The 19199-nt window shown below is 36.2% G+C and overlaps 1 protein-coding gene and 1 long non-coding RNA gene across 7 annotated transcripts in view; one reads left to right on the top strand and one right to left on the bottom strand.

Annotated features, from left to right (window-relative positions):
• The window catches only part of LOC121739283, a 56683-nt gene extending 47545 nt beyond the window's left edge, over positions 1–9138 (bottom strand). For all 6 annotated transcript variants that reach the window (XM_042131652.1, XM_042131655.1, XM_042131656.1 and 3 more), the window contains exon 1: positions 8717–9138. The gene's annotated coding sequence lies outside the window, so the exon portion shown is untranslated. The remainder of the gene's footprint in view (positions 1–8716) is intronic.
• Positions 617–1457, top strand: LOC121739288. The gene is made up of 3 exons (XR_006037423.1): positions 617–683; positions 933–1100; positions 1215–1457. It is a non-coding gene; the product is annotated as an uncharacterized LOC121739288 (long non-coding RNA).
• Positions 9139–19199: the final 10061 nt, after the last annotated feature.

Genomic DNA, 19199 nt, shown 5'->3' with positions numbered 1-19199 from the left:
CCACTAATCTCAACTTGAACCAAAGATTATGAAACCCGCGGTAGTAATTATTATAATATTATTCACGGACATTAAAAAAATACTTTTTTTACGTCCGTGATATTATTCTCTTTGTATGAAACCAATAATCAACATCCAACACAATCAACGGTAGCAGCATGTACCTATTAATTGTTTAATGGGTAGCAGTTGTGAGTTGTGACTTGTGATTGTCAGTTATTTTCTGTTGTTTTCAAATTGAGAACTGAGGCCTGCTTTATGCGACGAGAGTAAAGATCTTATGAATATTATTCGACTGTGGATATATCTTGGATATTATGTAAGTAGTTTACTTTAAATAATATATTTTACGTGTTAGCCTAACCATGAACTTTTTATTAAATTTTAAGTGTTGAAATGTTTTCCTTTCATTTTAAACCATGAAACTAATCTAGCAAAGTACCTATTATTAAGGAAAAAGTAGGGAATAATTAACAATACTTCTAATCACTATCATTATTTCCAGATTACACCTACTGATCATATTTGCCATGCATGCTGGCAACTTGCGTATCAATATCTGTGTTGTATCATGTGGATTATCCATAGTAATAGCAAATCGATGCAGAATTTTACTTGAAGGGACAAATGAAGAACAACAAAGAGTGGCTTCTATAGTATCTTCTTGGATTCAAGCACGAGAGGTAAACAAACAACCAAACAAATCTTTATTTTCACATAAAAATTTTACAGGATATTCTTACACAATCACAGATCTCCACACTAGGATTCCCTGTGTTGTGGAGACCAGTAAGGTATTAAAATAAATTTATATGTAGTACCATCACTAGTGTTTCTTAATTCATTATTGCAGTAGGAAATAAAGTAATTTATTTCCTCAGCGTGATACCGGATTCATGGCAAGCTTTTCTCTAATTATATTTTTATTTTAGCTTTGGTCTCAAGATGAAGAACCAGAATAGTCCAAGTAATTGAGGACTTTTAACCTGAATATATGGATTCAGCTTTAATGTGTACTGTATGTGGCCAGTCTGGACACCACAACTTCAGACTTAGATTGGAATCCTGAAAACATTACTCGTTTGCTGGAGCAACAAGAGGTATATAGTTTAAACTCTAATCTAATAATCAAATTAACTTATGTCAGTGTCTAATTTGTTTTTTACTATTGTTGTTTTGATATCTGTCCATCTCATCAAATGATTTATTTACAGATGTCATCTATGAATGAAGTTTCTGGAGTTTGTTGGAACCAAGCTCGAGACATAAGGTCACACATTCCAGAAGCTGATGAAAGATCCCAACAAAATATTGTGTTGTTCAATATAAGAAGAGCAGCTGAAACACCAAGACATTGTGTTTTTCAAGAATGCATGAATCCTGAGCAAAATGTTGTGCCTCGAGTTGCCTGTGCCTGTGTTGTGTTGTTGTGCTTTAAGCTAAAAAAAGTCCTGCCATTTAACTGTCAACAAAATAAGTTTTTCCAGAAGGAAAAACTTATTTTGTATTTATTGTAACAGAAAGAAACATATTCATGTTTCTTTCTGTTACAATAAATACAAGGTCAGGTCGCTCTTAAAAGCTATTGCTGTTACTGCATTGTAGGCTTAAGAACAGTGGGATGCTGCTCACATGTTTATGAGCATCATTTGGTACCTAAGCTATGCTCGCCATGAGGGCACTCCTGCCTCTGCCTCTATCTTCGATAAATATAATTGTAATAAGAATAATTATTAAGTTATAAATTATGATAAAGTTTTTCTTTAAAAAAAGTGTTGTTTTATTATCTGTGTATGTAGTACTTATATCTTAATGCCTGCACCCGAACCTTTTGGAATCTACAAACGTAGCGTACAAGCACAAAACAGCATAATATGATTATAGGTAAGGAAATGCTTAAGCAGCTTCGTAGTCTACAAAAAGTATTATGAATGCCTTGCTGAGCTTAAAGAGTGAGATTTAAAAACAAAGGGATTATGGTGTCCTGCAGAACAAGAGGAATTTTTGTGTCCAGCTCTCACTTAACATACAAAACACAACAGCTGAAGCTGTCATTTAACACTATTTTTATGAGAGTGTAATATTTTCCCGGTTACTGCTTTCCATTTTGACTGCAGGTCTAGCAGCTTGGCACTACCACTATTAAACTTCATAATTAAGTATTGAATTGTTGCACTATGCTTTTATACTGTACCTAAAGGTATGTCCAAGTTCATCCCACTGAGTGGATACCATCCTCATCTCAAATTATCTTCGGACTGTTATTATATAGAACGGTAAAAATATGTAAAGTAGGTACATTGAATTTATGAATACTTATACTTAATTATTTTTAAAACATTAATTAAGTATTTACGTTTTTACGAAAACTATAAGTACTGATACACACTGTAGGTCAATAATGGTTTTTTTAATAATATTGTAATAAGTATGTAATATAATTAGGTAAGTATAAGTAATAATATCATAGCTGTAGGTACATAACCTCAAAATTTCAAACAAAACTGGCTATTACTTTTATGTCCCAAGTTTTAAAATCTATACCTACTTACTTAAAGTATTTAAATATACTTATTATAAATACGAAAGTGTGTCTGTCTGTCGTTCTATCTGTCTTACCTCTTCACGCCTAAACCACAGAAAGAAAAGGCTTTTTCTTGATTAAATAAATGTTTTTATTTTTCTTAGAGATAGAATGTCATACTTCATGTTGTATTATGATATTATGATATTATAAATTATTATTTACATTTTCCACTTCTTGTATCGATCTGATGGGCATATTTAATGCTTTATTTATACTTACCTACAGTAATTCCCTAAAAATAATACCTCTAGATAGTAGATATCTACAGTACTCTGGTTTTAACTCCTGACAGTTGACACTGTAATAATATTAGAGTAATAATTAGTCGAAACCAAGGCGGCCATTTTTAAAAGAAGAAGAAGAAGAACCAAAGTATTCAATTACAAAAGAACTTAATTTCAAATTAATTAGAATTCTTTGAAATTGGATTACAGAATCAATTGCTTGGTGTAATTCTATATTTAAATTTGAAAGTATTTGAATTACAATGTAATTAGAATAAAAAGTAAGTATTCTAATTACTTTGCAATTAGATTGATAATTAGATTAACCAGTATTTCAATTATGCCCAACACTGCAAAACGCCCATGCAACGAGAACAATTGATGGAACTCAGAGAGGCACTTAAATCTAGGATTGAAAAGGGGGAAACAGACCTTACAATAAAATATGTAAAGGGCTCCCCAAGAATAGTTCAACAAAAAAACTAATACATAACACTAATAAACCCCATACACTGACTTTACATTTTGCTATACTAATTTATTCTCACTACCACCCAAATTTGATCTTTTTCTTCAATATATCAATGCAAAAAAGCCAGCAATTGCCATCATAACAGAAACATGGCTTAATAGTAACGACCGTTTCTGTTCCTTTAATATATCAAACTATACTCTATTTAGATTGGATCGCAAACATAAATCAAAAAGGAGTGAAGGGAAAACTAGAGGTGGCGGTGTTGCCATGTATATAAGAGACAATTTTAATGGTGTTCCTATAATAGCCAATTATAATAGGAGATATATGTGCGATGAAGTGGAAGGTCTTTACATAGATATACAATATGGTATATACCACTTTCTTGTTGTAGGAGTATACAGAGCAGACGATACCAATGAAGATATATGGAGACCTCGAGACACCAAGCTCTACTCCAACATTTTAAAAGCAGCTAAAAACAATACAAATATAGTTGCCGGTGATTTCAATCACCCTGCTATAGAATGGCCAATGAACATAAGCCAGACAATTACCTGGTCCCCCACAACTCTTTAGAGAAATGTTTATGGACAGTAATCTTACACAGCTTGTAAACTTCCCAACAAGATTTAGAACAAATCAGACCGCCTCACTATTGGACTTGATAATGGTTAATGAACACTCTTTTATCAAACAAATTGACTACAGCCCGCCAATCGGAAAAAGCGATCACTGTGTTATTGAATTCAGTACCCAACTTCTTATAAAAAGACATATAAATAATCAAAAGTTGCAAAGACCATACCATTTGATCAATGCAGATCTTGCCACACACTTACAAAATGTGAACCCGAACTGTAACACAGAGGAACAATGGTTACAATTGCTGACAGCAATAAACGTCACCACGAACAAACATGCCCCGGAAAGACTTATCACTTGGATAAATAAAGACATTTTGAAACTTATCTCCAAAAAGAAAAAGCTCTGGAAGCTATATAAACAGACTAGACTAAATGAGGACTATGAAAGATACCGTGAAGTGAATAATAGATGTGTCTCACTTACAAGAAAGCAAAGATTTAACTATGAATCAAGAATTTTGGACCACGGTGAGAAGGGATTTTACTCATATATTCGGCAGAGTGTCTCCTTAAAAGTTGGCATACCTCCTGCTATGAGAAACCCGAATGGAGACCTTGTTAAAAACCCAGTGGACATAGCAGAAATATTTGGCAGTGAATTCCAAAGGGCATACTCTAAAACACAACCAATCGACCTCGGTACGCAGCTTCCTATTTTACCTAAACTTACAAATGAATTGAGTGATATTGAATTCACAGCTACAGATGTTACAAAAGTAATTGCAGGACTTAACACTCACTCATCACCTGGTCCAGATCAAATTTCATGCAGTATTATTAAGAACTCCAGCAATTTACTAGCCCAACCATTAACAGAAATAATGAACAGCACATTCCGCTCTGGTGTAGTGCCTCAAGATTGGAAAAAGGCCATTGCAACACCAATTTTTAAAAAAGGAGATAAGACTGATCCCAAAAACTTTCGACCTATAAGCCTTACAAGTGTAGTGGTGAAAATTATGGAAAAAATCATCTCTGAAAAAATTAATACATTTTGGCATAGGGAGGGAGTGATCTCTGCCAAGCAACATGGATTTGTCAAGAAAAGATCAACCATAACCAATCTACTGACATGTGTACGTTCTTGGTGCAATGATCTTGATAATAAACACCCTGTTGATATCATATACCTGGATTTTTAATGTGCCTTCAATAAAGTTTCCCATAAACACCTTCTTTTGAAACTTGAACACTTTGGAATAAGAGGACGGCTTCTAAGCTGGATTAGTAACTACTTGAAAAACAGAACATTCCAAGTTCGAATAGGTAACTCTCTTTCCAACTGTAAAGCAGTGACAAGCGGCATTCCACAGGGCTTGGTGCTCGCAGCAGGCCTGTTCGGTATGTATGTAATTGATCTAATTGCAATGATAAGATCTCACTCGGCCTTTGCTGATGATGGCAAATTATTTGCTAACCCTCTAGTAAGCTCTAATCAAATACAGGATGACCTTGATCGGATACTTGGACCAAAAACTGGTTATTAAGTTTGAACTTAACAAAGTGTTGTGTTTTGCACTTGGGAAACAATAACCCAAAATTACAGTACAACATTGACGGTTGTCCTTTGACCTCTACTAACTCACAAGCAGATCTGGGAGTTCAGATAACACACAACTTAAAATGGGATCAACATATTGCCAACATTGTCAAGAAAGCCAACTCGTTTGTTTACTTGGTTAAGAGGACCTTTCAAGTTGTAACAATTGACCTTTTTTTGATAATATACAAAACATACATAAGACCACTACTGGAATATGGATTCCAAATTTGGCGTCCATACTTTCATAAGGATATTGATCTTTTAGAAAGTGTACAAAGAAAGGCAACAAAAATACCGAAAGCACTTCGGCATATGAGCTATGAAGATAGATTAAAGGCATTGCACCTCACGACGCTAGAAGACAGACGCCTTCGTGGAGACCTCATAGAGACATACAAAATACTAACACATTGTTACAGCGTGCCAGAGCTTGAAGATATTTACATTAGGAAAGATGTGAAATCCATGTCAACTCGAGATCATCATCTCAGACTAGAACGTACACCAGTGAACTCACTTGTAGCTCACAACTTCCTAAGCAATAGAGTTGTGCAGACTTGGAATATGTTGTCCGATGATATTGTATCTGCACCAACTGTTAACAGCTTTAAAAATAGACTTGACAAATGGTTGATGACAAATAAGTCCTGCAAAAGAAATTAATAACGAGTGTGTGAATTACAACACTGTGTGATATGGTCATTATCAGCTAAATGCTGCTAGATCATTAACAATAAATAAATAAATTTTAGCCCCACTGTACTCTTACTTTGTACCCATTTCATTTTGACCGCGCGCGCGCTTGTTCGGGGGCGCTAGGGTAATGTTTGCACACGGGCGCCACATGGGCTAGAGACGGCCCTGGACATTGACATGCGGAATTTGTTCTTATGTTTTAAAAACCGCATGTATCAAGTCAATTAAGTGTTTAGGAGTCTAGACTCTAGCTAGCTAGTGAGACAAACCTAGGTTTTATTATAGTTTTTACATGTGAATTTTTTGGGGCTTTTAAATTATTCCTTTAACTAAAGATAATACCGGGAAAAAGTTAAAAGAAAGTTTATTATTGCATCTTTGTTAATACCTTTATAATATTATATTTAAAAATGAAACTAAAATATGTCCAGTAGATCTATTGTGGTAGACATTGATGTTCGATGGTACATATTTCTATTCTTGTGTTACATTGTAATGGTGAAAATTGTTTCAGTAGTTGTACTGACAGTTTGAAGGGAGGAGTTGCAGTGGTGGAAATTTGTGGTAGGCCTATTGACAGATTGTAGGGCATAAAACAGCTGATTTCTTGTGTAGAAATATATGAACATTAAATAAAATTGATGATAAATGGACATAGTTAGCATGCTGGTTTAATATCTAATACTATTTCTATTTCAACACAAGTCTATTGGTTATATTCAAATGGAATAATGGAACATTTCTTTCATAGCATAGCATGAGAATAGTAAAATAATCCTCTAACAAAACCTTGCAAGTTTTACTAGGACAAGGCTAATTATATCTTAGGATACCTTGAGATTGGCTCATGAAATACAATATTTTAATGGTGTATTTTCTTTGTATATGTAATATATATTCTTTTCTGATGATTAAAGTTTTATTTGAATGAAATATAGTAGGCATACGAGGGCTGCTATTTATGTATCTGGAATTAAAAAAAGAAACAAACATATATCATTTAATATGGTTTTATTGCTTTTCAAAATATTCGCCGCGATGATCGACACACTTTTCCATACACTGGAACCAATTTTCATAGCACTTTTTCCATTCTGATTGAGGTATCTCCAAAACGTGCATTTTCAACGCATCAACAGCCTCTTCGCGGCTCGAAAAACGTTGACCACGTAATTTGTTCTTCGCATATGGAAATAAAAAGAAATCGTTAGGTGCCAAATCAGGGCTGTACGGCGGATGACCAGTCAATTCGATCTTTTGACCCTCCAAAAACTGAGTTGTTTCAGCTGAGGTGTGACAGCTAGCATTGTCGTGATGTAATATGATTCTGTGTTGTCGGTTGTCCTTTCTTATTTCTTCAAAGACTTCTGGTAAACAAATGGTCGTATACCATTCAGAATTAACCGTTTTACGATTCTCTAATGGCACTGTAGCCACATGTCCATTAATTCCAAAAAAATAGGCGACCATTTGCTTCAAAGTACTTTTTGCACGAGTAACTTTTGTTGGTTTCGGCTCATCTTGGAACACCCACACCTTTGACTGTTGTTTAGTTTCGGGGTCATATGTATAGATCCAAGATTCATCACCTGTGTGGATATTATAAACGGCTTTTGACGTACCACGGTTGTATTTTTTTATCATTTTTTTGCACCAATCGACACGAGCCCGTTTTTGATCGATTGTCAAGTTGTGCGGAATCCAATGTGAACATATTTTTTTTACAGCCAAATGTTCGTGTAATATCTTATGTATGCTCGTCATACTTATGCCTAAGGACGCCTCTATCTCGCGATATGTAACATGACGATCACGCATTATTAGTTCCCGCACAGCATCTATATTTTGTGGGACAACAGCTGTTTTTGGGCGACCTTCTTTATTTTCATCCGTGAGCATAGACCGCCCACGATTAAACTCACTGTACCAGTGATAAACAGTGGTTTTTGATGGTGCTTCATCTCCAAAAGTTGCGGTGAGTTGAATAAAGCACTGTTGTTGATTTAGCCCACGCCGAAAATCGTAGTAAATCATTGCACGAAAATGTTCACGCGTTAAATCCATGGCAAATGACGACACGCAATTTTCAAAATGACGCCACAATGGAAAAATAATTGACAGTCACATGAAACAAAATGTATTCTTCAACCAAAGAGTTCTATTTTCAAATGTTGTAATTACTTTTTAAATATTGTTCTTGTAAGTGGCCAGTTCCGGATACATAAATAGCAGCCCTCGTAGTACAGTGAAGTCTTAGTTCTTACCCTTTACTTTTTATTACTAACAGATTTTTAGTTATTGCCAATGATGCTGATGTGTTGGTTATGAGAAATGAAAGAGAATAGGTATTGTTTTTTTATACACATTTAGTTCATAGGAAATAAATGATAATAAGTAAATATTATACTCTGTTGTTCATTTATGAATTAGAAGCAATGATTTTTGTTGAAACTTCGTTTTAGGAGCAAAATAGAGTACTAATCGAGTGTATCCGGAGATAGTAGGTAGAGTAGGAATTAATTATCAAAGAAAAGCGATACTGACCTTATAAGAGCGTCACGTTTTCTCCGCCTTGCTTTGGTTCGGTTTGCCACATCAGAATCAAATCCAACCACATAATAACAAAATGATACACAGAGTAAACACAGTGACTATTCGTAAATAAATGTACCGTATACTATCTTATAAATTAAACGCTGCTATCGCACACCCACGGCTAATAAGCCGACACAAACAGCACCAAATAGATTTTTCGACTCTCGTGAAACGTCAATAATCTGAACAGTTGTTGGATAGTTACGAGAAAATATTGAACTTTGTACAAGCGATGTAACTCTACTTTTTGGATATATTTGGGCTATTATTATTTAATTAAATATTGATTTTAATTTATCAACATACGAAAGTCCCATCACCGATATATACACTCGCTATACAGTTCACTGGCGATTTATGAGCGGGGCGCCCCCCAGCTCCTCCCGCCGCCCGCGTATCTTGCTTTCCCAATTCCCCAGGCTCGGACTGTATTCCATATTGTCTACCAGTTTAATGGTCAGGGTAGGTGCTAGGTATTTATAAATTAATAATGCGTACAATCACGCGACGTAATGGTTGATACAGTCGATTATTGCATTTTATTTATTTAATATCTTCAGAAATAGGATATAATGCACATGGTAATATCAATATTCTGAAGATAAGAAGTCATAATGACTTATGCAGGTGGGTGAAACTTTCGAACAAAAAAAAATTGGGTTCCAAATTTAAACGTAGCACCTAAAGTAAGTTGGATAATCTGTACAATTTTTAACCCTTTCTGTATGGGTGGCAACTATAGTTGATTTCGCGAAGTCAGCCCTGAATACGGGTGGCGACTATTGTTGATTTGAGAAAGGGTCTCCTTTAAGCACATGTATTTCCAAAACTATACCTTCCTCCTTTGAGTGAAAGCTTAGGATGTGAAGTCGATAAAACAGTAACAGTTTCAAAATATTTCCATAGATGGAATACAAATAAAATTAAATTTAAAAATCTCGTTTTTTCACTGGCAACTATTGGTGCCACCCGTATTGTGGGAAGACAAAAAGTTTAAACTCTAATGGCGGCAGTTAGTGTTGTACAAAAATAATTATCGTCGCGGTTTTTATGTGAGTATTATAGGTTTCTTGGCATAATTTGATATTTGCTATTTCACAACTACAATTAGGGTAATAAATGATGAAAATATTGGTTTTTCATGTATCAAATGGCCTGAGCCCACGCGATAGGTTTCAGCTGTCGTATGTACAGGGTGTAACAAAACAAAGTAATAATACTTATGTGTGTATGTATAAAGATGCGCGTCCACTGGATCGGAATCGGAGCGTACGCAGCGGACGGATTTGTTGCCTAAACCTTGTGGGTTAAATGTGTTTTATTGTTTTGTGTTTATTTAGCTATGTACAATAATTTTTATTGAAATAAAACATTTATTTGAGCTCATTTTTTTTTTTAATTTTTGGTATGTTTAGAGTGGAAGGTTTTGCACTTAAAAATTTTAACTTTAGTTTCAATTTAAAAAAAAAAAAAATATTTTTTTTTCTTCTAAGTCCGACCTCTTGTTACGTAGTTTAAGACATTCTCTTTGGACATAAGCACTGGTTAACAAAACGGAAGACAACTTCAATATCAAGAGGGGCACAGATTATAAATTTATCATAACGAAGCCAAAGTCATAGATAAAGTATTATAATAGATGTAGTCTTAGCCCGTCATCGCGTGGCCATTTTGTACTTATTTTCATACAAGTAGTGTGCTAAACGCACGCAATTTTCTTGAAAATATCTATTTGTCGATTATTTCGAAGCACTTTATGATACAGGAAAGAAAGTCAATTAGTTCATGATATCGATTAACTATGGTTCAAGTGATGAAAATCCGTAAACACACGTAAAAAGCTATGCAATTTTTATAGCCAAATTATTAATTGATGTGACATTTTTAGCACAATTGCCTTATATAGCACGAATAAGGAATTAATAAACTTATAAATTATCTTTTTAGCTTACAAAAATACCGATTGAAAAGCCCAAAAAACGTTATTCAAAACTTACGTATTTAATGTTAAATCCACGTGTTTGAGGCATTCTTTGACTATTCTTATGGTTAATTATTTAGCGGAACCACAAAACTCAACAATATCTAGCATTAAATGTTCACTAAAAACCTTAAATATGCCAACCGACTCAATTGTTATGTCCTAGTAAGTAGGACATAACATTACACGCTTTTGACGCTTATACACCGATATAAGGCTCTCTCTCAATGCCAGAGTCATAGATAAAGATGCCGACTTAAGTACCCCGTACACGGTAATTCAGCATGACCATTCATTTACGTGAATTACATGCTGCATGATGAACGCTCATTTTTCATCATGCAGCATGATAATTCAGGAGGATAATTCAAGAGTATAATAATGTTATTTACTAAACTAAAAAATACGTGGGAGAGCCATGCTTCGGCACGAATGGGCCGGCTCGACCGGAGAAATACCACGTTCTCACAGAAAACCGGCATGAAACAGCGCTTGCGCTGTGTTTCGCCGAGTGAGTGAGTTTACCGGAGGCCCAATCCCTTACCCTATTCTATATATATTCCCCTTCCCATCCCTACCTTCCCCTCAGGGGCGTCTTTCCCATAGGTGCAACGTGTGCGGTGCACACGGTCGCCGCGGTCCTAGGGGCACCGAGCGCCGCTCGCACTTGGCGCGCGCCCGCGCTGGCCGGCCGCCACGGCCCACGATTTATTGACCAACGTAAAAAAAAATCCAGTTTGCAAACATTTTTGGGTAATTTTTTTTTAAAGAAGGCAGGTCTCTGTAGCCCTGACGTCACTGCGACCCATGAGGATCTATTGTGACTCCTTCGCACTAGAGTATCATCCCCAACCCAATACTGCTCATAAATTGAACGATATGGTTGGGGTTGGTGCCACGAATTTCCTCTGTGGACGAGTATTCGTGGCGACCAAGGTGCTTGTTCCTGCTCTGTAGTAGAGCAGGGCAGTCGAGGAGAAGGTGAATAGGTGTTTCATCCTCCTCTTCACAGAATCTGCAAGTCCTAAACAGAATGGGTATTTGTAGCATAATTTTTGTGTAATATCCGAAGCTCTTCTTATATTTGTAGAATTATAGCAAAGCAAGGCGCGCTATTAGCGGCTCGGCTTTTGCAATATAAATATTATAATCTTTATTTTTCAACGTGAAATGAACCTTAAATGTGAAAAGCACAGTGATGTTTAATAAGTATATAACATGAAATTTAAAGTAAAATTGAAGTACTTAAGTTAAATTTTAAAAATAATTTAAATGAAAAACTTTTAAGTTAAATTTTTAAAATATTAACGTACTCGTTAACTTCCGTTAATAAGCAGAAGTCCGTTAATCGTTAATCCAATGCCTACTATTTACCGCACGGCACCGCGGCACGGTGCGAAAACAGGTTCAGACAGTTAGTATGAAACGACAAGTGCCGGGCAGCGCGGCGCCGCGGCACGGCAGCAGCGAAACAAAAACAATATTAGTCTATTATATTTTCAGGCGCATGCGAGTAAGAAGAGATTTGTTTCGTTTTATCATTTCATTACTCAGCGCCGGTGCTTATAGAGAGAGTGATTTGTTTATTATTATTATACGTTTATACGTGGGACAGCCATACTTCGGCACGAATGGGCCGGCTCGACCGGAGAAATACCACGTTCTCACAGAAAACCGGCGTGAAACAGCGCTTGCGCTGTGTTTCGCTGAGTGAGTGAGTTTACCGGAGGCCCAATCCCCTACCCTAATCCCTTCCCTATTCCCTTCCCTACCCTCCCCTATTACCCTATTCCCTCTTAAAAGGCCGGCAACGCACCTGCAGCTCTTCTGATGCTGCGAGTGTCCATGGGCGACGGAAGTTGCTTTCCATCAGGTGACCCGTTTGCTCGTTTGCCCCCTTATTTCATAAAAAAAATATAACTAACGTTAGACTAACGCAATGATATAAGTTACAACAAGGCCATATTACACATATTAACGGATTAACGATTAACGTTAACTTGCGTTAATTTGTCCGAAATGTAACTGTTTAACGTTTAACGAAGGTAACATTTTTTTTAACGGATTAACGATTAACGAATTTAACTATTTGATTAACGGTGCCCAGCTATGCCTATAGACTTCCTCAATAAATGGACTATCTAACATTGAAAGAATTTTTCAAATCGGACCAGTAGTTCCTGAGATTAGCGTGATAAAATATAGCCTATAGCCTTCCTCGATAATTGGGCTATCTAACACTGAGAAAATCATCAAAATCCGTTGCGTAGTTTTAAAGATTAAAGGGAACAAAGGGACATGAGGGCAAAAAGCGACTTTGTTTTATAATAAGTACTAGCTGCCCCGGCAAATGTTGTTTTGCCTGTTTACCCAGTTTTCCTGCTTTTCTCTTGAGGTTTTTCTGATTTTTTTTTGTCACGGAGCCCGAGACCTTTCCAACGAATGCAAAATCGTGGAAATCGATTCGTGCGTTCTGGAGTTATAGCGTCAGGAAGGAAACCCCGACTTATTTTTATATATTAGCTGTGATATTAGATAGATACAGATATGTATTGAAAGAAGTTACATATTAAAACACTATATTGAACAATAAAACTAAAACGTAAATTAATAAACTAATAAAATGAAATAAAAGAAATGCGAAAACAAGTTACCGCGTGGAGCTCTTTTTCTATTCTATTATTAAATTTCGAAATTCAGAACAGAAGAAAAAAACACATACCTATTATATCCGATAAGTATACTTATATTTTTTTAATTTATGTTTAGGCACAGAATATATATTAGTAGTAAGTACCAAGTTTAGGTTAAACATTTTAAGAAACATTTCAGTCTAAACTCTAAACTGCCAAAAATTAAAAAAAAAATTAGCTCGAATAAATGTATAATTTCACTAAAATATTTCACACACCATAATAACGGAAAATAAACAAAAAAAAAACTTGAGAGGTGTCAAAGGACACCCGGGCTTAGATAGGTATTATTTCTTATGTAAGTAATAAAAACCTGTATAGGGGAACTGAAGCAAAATTGTATATTTAAGGCAAAACTCGTCTTACATCAACAAATATAGCTTTACTATTAAATTTTTTATAGAATATCTTTATTATTATATATTATATACTTAATCACTCTATAATTCCTATTAATCACACAGGCCATTTTGCGTGTGAAGGTAAAATGGACCACGGTAAAGGGCAAAATGGTCCCAATGCATATGTCATTTGGGGAATACCTTTTACAAATAAATGTTGTGTACAACTAAACTACAATGTGCCTAGAGGAGACAAATCATGCACTGCACCGGTCTTTTTTGTTTTTAGGTTCTCATGAATAAATGTCACATTTTGAAGTTAACCGTTTTACCCCTTTCATTCTTTACATACTATATTAAAGTTAAAATCATGCAGAACACTGTGTCATATCATTAAATAGAAAATATTAATTACAACAAAAGTGCGGACTGCTCAAAAATTGTGTTTTTTACATCAAAATGTGAAAAAAATATTTAACCGCAATAAAAATCCGCTGTTCCGTATGACAGTTTCGCCGGCAATGACCGAGAACGGGAAGGGCCCGAGTAATTAGTAGCGTTACCTAGCAAATAGATGGCCCTAGTAGGTTTCAAGTAATTTGACCGTTCCGTTTTGCCTGCATGGTCCGTTTTGCATGCAGTTCCCCTAAACTCAAAAATAGACGTCGCTTCACCGCACTGTTCAATGCCAGAGAGGGGGAAAGAAACAAGCACTACCGCACGGCTTACAACTATTTAGCATTCTATTCCTTTTACTCTCCTAGCCCAGTGGGCCGAAAGAACGACACGACTGGCGAAAGATCAGGCGCAGGGCCGACTTTTTACATGCCCATCCGACGCATGGATCATTACTTGTCAGACGATTAGGTGATCAGCCTGCATTGTCCTAACCAATCTTGGAAATAAAATATTGTTTCCAACGCGAGAATCAAACCCACGACCACGCTAAATCACTGGACCACGGAGATCACGATACGTTCTCGTAAATACTTACCTACGTTTTTTGTATTAATTAAATTGAAAAAGTTATTATTTCATCATCATCATCTTATCAGCCTATATTCGTCCAAACGTTATTTATTAGCAATAAAATATTATATTATGGCAAAATATATTATTTGATTTATTAATTTTGCGCACATTAACAGTTTGTATGCCCTGTTCAAAGAAACGCATAATTTTTTTAAGTGTTCGGGAGCACCACCCTGGAACTGAGTTGTCCCATGGGCATGCCGATGACATGCCGATCGCGCGATCCGCTGCATTATTGCATGACGAAAAATTAAACCACTTGTAAATCAATGTACAGCACGTAGTTTGCATGTCATTCGCGTCATTCACTACAATAAACGATCATGCGTGAATTACAGCACGTAACTCATGTCGTGCTGAAAAATTAAAGAAGTTGTCATTCAATGTACAGCACGTGGTACAGCACGTAGTTTGCATGTAATTCGCATCATTCACTGCAATACACGATAATTCGTGCATTACAGCACGTAATGCATGTAATGCAGAATTACCGTTTAGCGTGCGCATTAGAACTGATGCTTGAACTGATGTTGAAATTTTTAAATTTGACGTATTATGTCGAAAATCGTCGCTAGGGTTGTTAACTTGTTATCTACGAATTTAAAAATATAACATATTCGCTGGACGTGTTTCTCTTTGGTCGTATCAAGGTCGTATTGTTGTTTGTGTTTTGGCACAGACAGACAGACAGACAGAGATACTTTCGCATTTACAATATTAGTAGGTATAGATTATGTGCACACTGCACAGCTGTTTTTGGGTATTTTGATTAATTAAGGGCCGCGCTACACCGGAATGGCAGCGGCGAGGCGAGCACTTTCAGCGCTGCCATTCCGGTGTAGCGCGGCCCTAAGAGGGGTACCACTTACCAGGGTTTTAAAAAGTTTTTAAATTTGACACAAATTTTGTTGACACCGCGCGCTATAAACTAAAGTCCACGCGGACGAAGTCGTGGGCAACAGCTAGTTATGAATAAAAACAATAATAATAAAGTAAGTATGATTAGTTCTGTTACAATAATGAAGTAAAAAATAAGACGCCATCTGTTTTCATATATTAGAATTAAAATGTTGATTGCATTGATATATTTTCTGGATGGAATATAGGCCAACACGGTACCTACACTCGAACTCCTTAGAAATGCAGTAGGAGTTCTATAAGATAAGATAGATTGATTATTATTATACCAAGTGATAATATTATTAAACATATTATTCTAACGTATTAAAAACTATAAACAAAAACATAATAACTAATTATAAGTATGATTAGTTCTATGTTACAATGAAGTAAAAAATAAAATCTGTTGAATCGTGGTTGAATCGTATTAGAACTAAAATGTTCATTGCATCGATATATTTCTGGATTTTTTATGATATTATACATAAAATATGTATATTTAAGATTTTTGAAATATTATTTTAATACACATTCAAGACCCAGGAACATTGAAAACTTTTTGTTCCGCCTGCGGGACTCGAACCCAGGACCCCCGGGATGAGCGCTGGCCACGCGGAATGCGAATTAATTTTCATCGATATTTTCATGGAAATAAGATATTTTCCCACATCAAAATGTAGCCTATGTCCTTTCTCAGACTCTAGAATAACTGTGTACAAAATTTCATTGCAATCGGTTCAGTAGTTTTGGCGTGAAAGCGAGACAGACAGACAGACAGACAGACAGAGATACTTTTGCATTTATAATATTAGTATGGATTATAAAGTGGCCCATTTATTATCCTGCATTGCAGTCCGTCGTGTAGGACTGCGAAATGGACATAGCTCACACATATGCACATTATACTGCTTTGCCGTCCATCTAGGGATGTGATATACTTGCAAAATTCAATATCAGGATTCAGGGCTTCTAAGTACGAGTACGTACGTACGTAGTAAGGAACATGCTCTACGTGGAAAATTAAGATGGTTTTGTTCATTTCATTGTCAACCACGTAGTGATTATAACACAGATTAATATAATATTATATTATGTAGCAACTAGCAAGCTGATTATAACTACTTTGTTCTCTTTAATCTTTAAAACTACGCAACGGATTTTGATGCGGTTTTCTTTGACAGATAGAGTGATTCAAGAGGAAGGTTTATAAGTATAATAAAATTCATTAAATAGTAGAGAAATACTGTTATTATTGGGGTTTCTAATGTGATGTCGTAAATAATTACATTTGTTTCCGCTTACATTGCAAACGCAGGCTGAACCCTACGAGATTTATCAAAGTAATGCTCCAAATTAGTATTGTATGGTATTGTACACATTGAAAAGGTCTACAGAAAACTCCGCGATAGTATGATATGTCTATCTCTTATGGATATCCCACAAAAACAGTTTTTTGTCATATTTTACTTTTAACGACAAATAATGGGTAATTTAAAATTTTCGAAGTGATTTTAACCAATACGGGATTAATCCTTATTCAATTAAACACTTTAAATACATTTTTGATTTAATATAGATCTATAGGGCCTTTTACAGCATATGGTATAAGTACTTAAATGAATATTTTCGAAGATAATTTACATATTTAAAAATTGCGAGACGTAGTTTTTGCGGCGTTACCGACCAATGCGGGGCACGGGTAGTAATCTATACATCTATACATATAAATAAAATTGGAGTGTCTGTTTGTAATATTAAAATAACCGTTTTTTACTACATGCATATGAATATTTAGACGGTACTTACACCAAAATAACAATTTTTAGAATTTTTGTCTGTCTGTATGTCTGTCTGTTTACGTTAGTAACATAGAATATCATTGGTCTGTTTGTTCCGGCTAATCTCCGAAATGGCTGGATCGATTTTGACGGGACTTTTATTGGCAGATAGCTGATGCAATAAGGAGTAACTTAGGCTTCTTTTTAACCGACTTCCAAAAAGGAGGAGAATAATTTTTTATTTTTTCTATTTTACACTTTGCTGACGCGGACGAAGTCGTGGGTAACAGCTAGTAATGAATATAAATCAAAACTGCTAAATCGATTTTCTTTATTTTGTCAGTGGCTATATATTTTATACCCGTGCGAAGCCGGGGCGAGTCGCTCGTAAATGAATAATATTATTCTCTTTGCTGTCAAGTGTCAACAAAATGTCAAAATGCAGTCCTGCTACCACATCACGCTCCTGCTTTCTAGTCTACACGGCAGTCCGCCTTTTACGAAAGACATATTACAGAACCTAATTTAGCCCGGCCGCACATTGTCCGAATTCTGATCAGAAACAGTTGAATTTCGCCGGACCGCCACCCCGCACACTATCCGAAATATCCTTCCGGCGAGTTCAAGCTCACTCGGCTCAGTACGAAATGTAAGAGACTGCGCGGACGTTCAACTGTTTCTGATTAGAAATTTCGGACAATGTGCAGCCGGGCTTAAACTTAAAGAAAATCCTACGAAAGACTAGGCGATATGGTCGAAAGCCAGCGACGTGGGCGCAAAGAAACACGGCAAGACGCCACGTAGGACGCCGAGCCACTCACTGTCCTATGCGGTGGACTGCAAGTGGTGGGCGGAGCTTGCAAACTTTGTGCAGGACTCAGGTCACGTCCTGCTCGGTGAATGGTGTTGCAGGCCGCATCCTGCATAAGCCGGCGGACTGTCGTGAAGGGGCCCTTTAAGGGGGCGACTAACCCTAAAGTGTCTATTTTTTAATTCATATTTATACTTGAAGATAAGCCCCGCATTGTTTCATTTTCTAAAATTAGATACTACACTATATTTCCGAGAATTCGATCTGAGCAAAAACACGATATCTTAAAATTTTCTCGATAGAAAAAAATCACAAAGATGCATCTAATTTTCACGAATTTTTCATTTATTGCCATAACCCTGCATTGAACTAAGTTAATATTTTAACACATTGTATAAAATTCTATCATTGAAAGATCGACCAAGCGGATTTTCAAAATGTTGTATATTTATCGAGTTATTGAGAAAAAACTAATTTGGCGATGAATACGCGTCGTCCTTTTTCATCTGGCATATGAAAGACGGGCGTGAGTGTGAAGAGAGAAGGACGATGTTTGATTTTTGGAGTTAGTCGCCCTCTTAAGAGATACTCTAGTGTGCTAGTGTCTAGTTATGGTCTAATGCCATCTCTTTTCCACACATTTTTTTAAGTCGTGACTCGTGTCCTACATAGTATCGAAAACATAGTATACCTAATCAGGGGCGTCTTTCCCTTAGGTGAAATGTGTGCGGTGCACACGGGTGCCGCGGTCCTAGGGGCGCCGAGCGCCGCTCGCACTCGGTGCGCGCCCGCGCTGGCCGGCGCGGCCGCCACGGCCCACGCTTTATTGACCAACGTAAAAAGAACTCCAGTTTGCAAACATTTTGTGTAATATCCGAAGCTCTTCTTATATTTGT

This window comes from Aricia agestis, chromosome Z (genome assembly GCF_905147365.1).
Source record: "Aricia agestis chromosome Z, ilAriAges1.1, whole genome shotgun sequence".
NCBI classification, from domain to species: domain Eukaryota; kingdom Metazoa; phylum Arthropoda; class Insecta; order Lepidoptera; family Lycaenidae; genus Aricia; species Aricia agestis.
The sequence above is the reverse complement of the archived record's forward strand: the minus strand, read 5'-3'. Positions and strand labels throughout refer to the sequence as shown.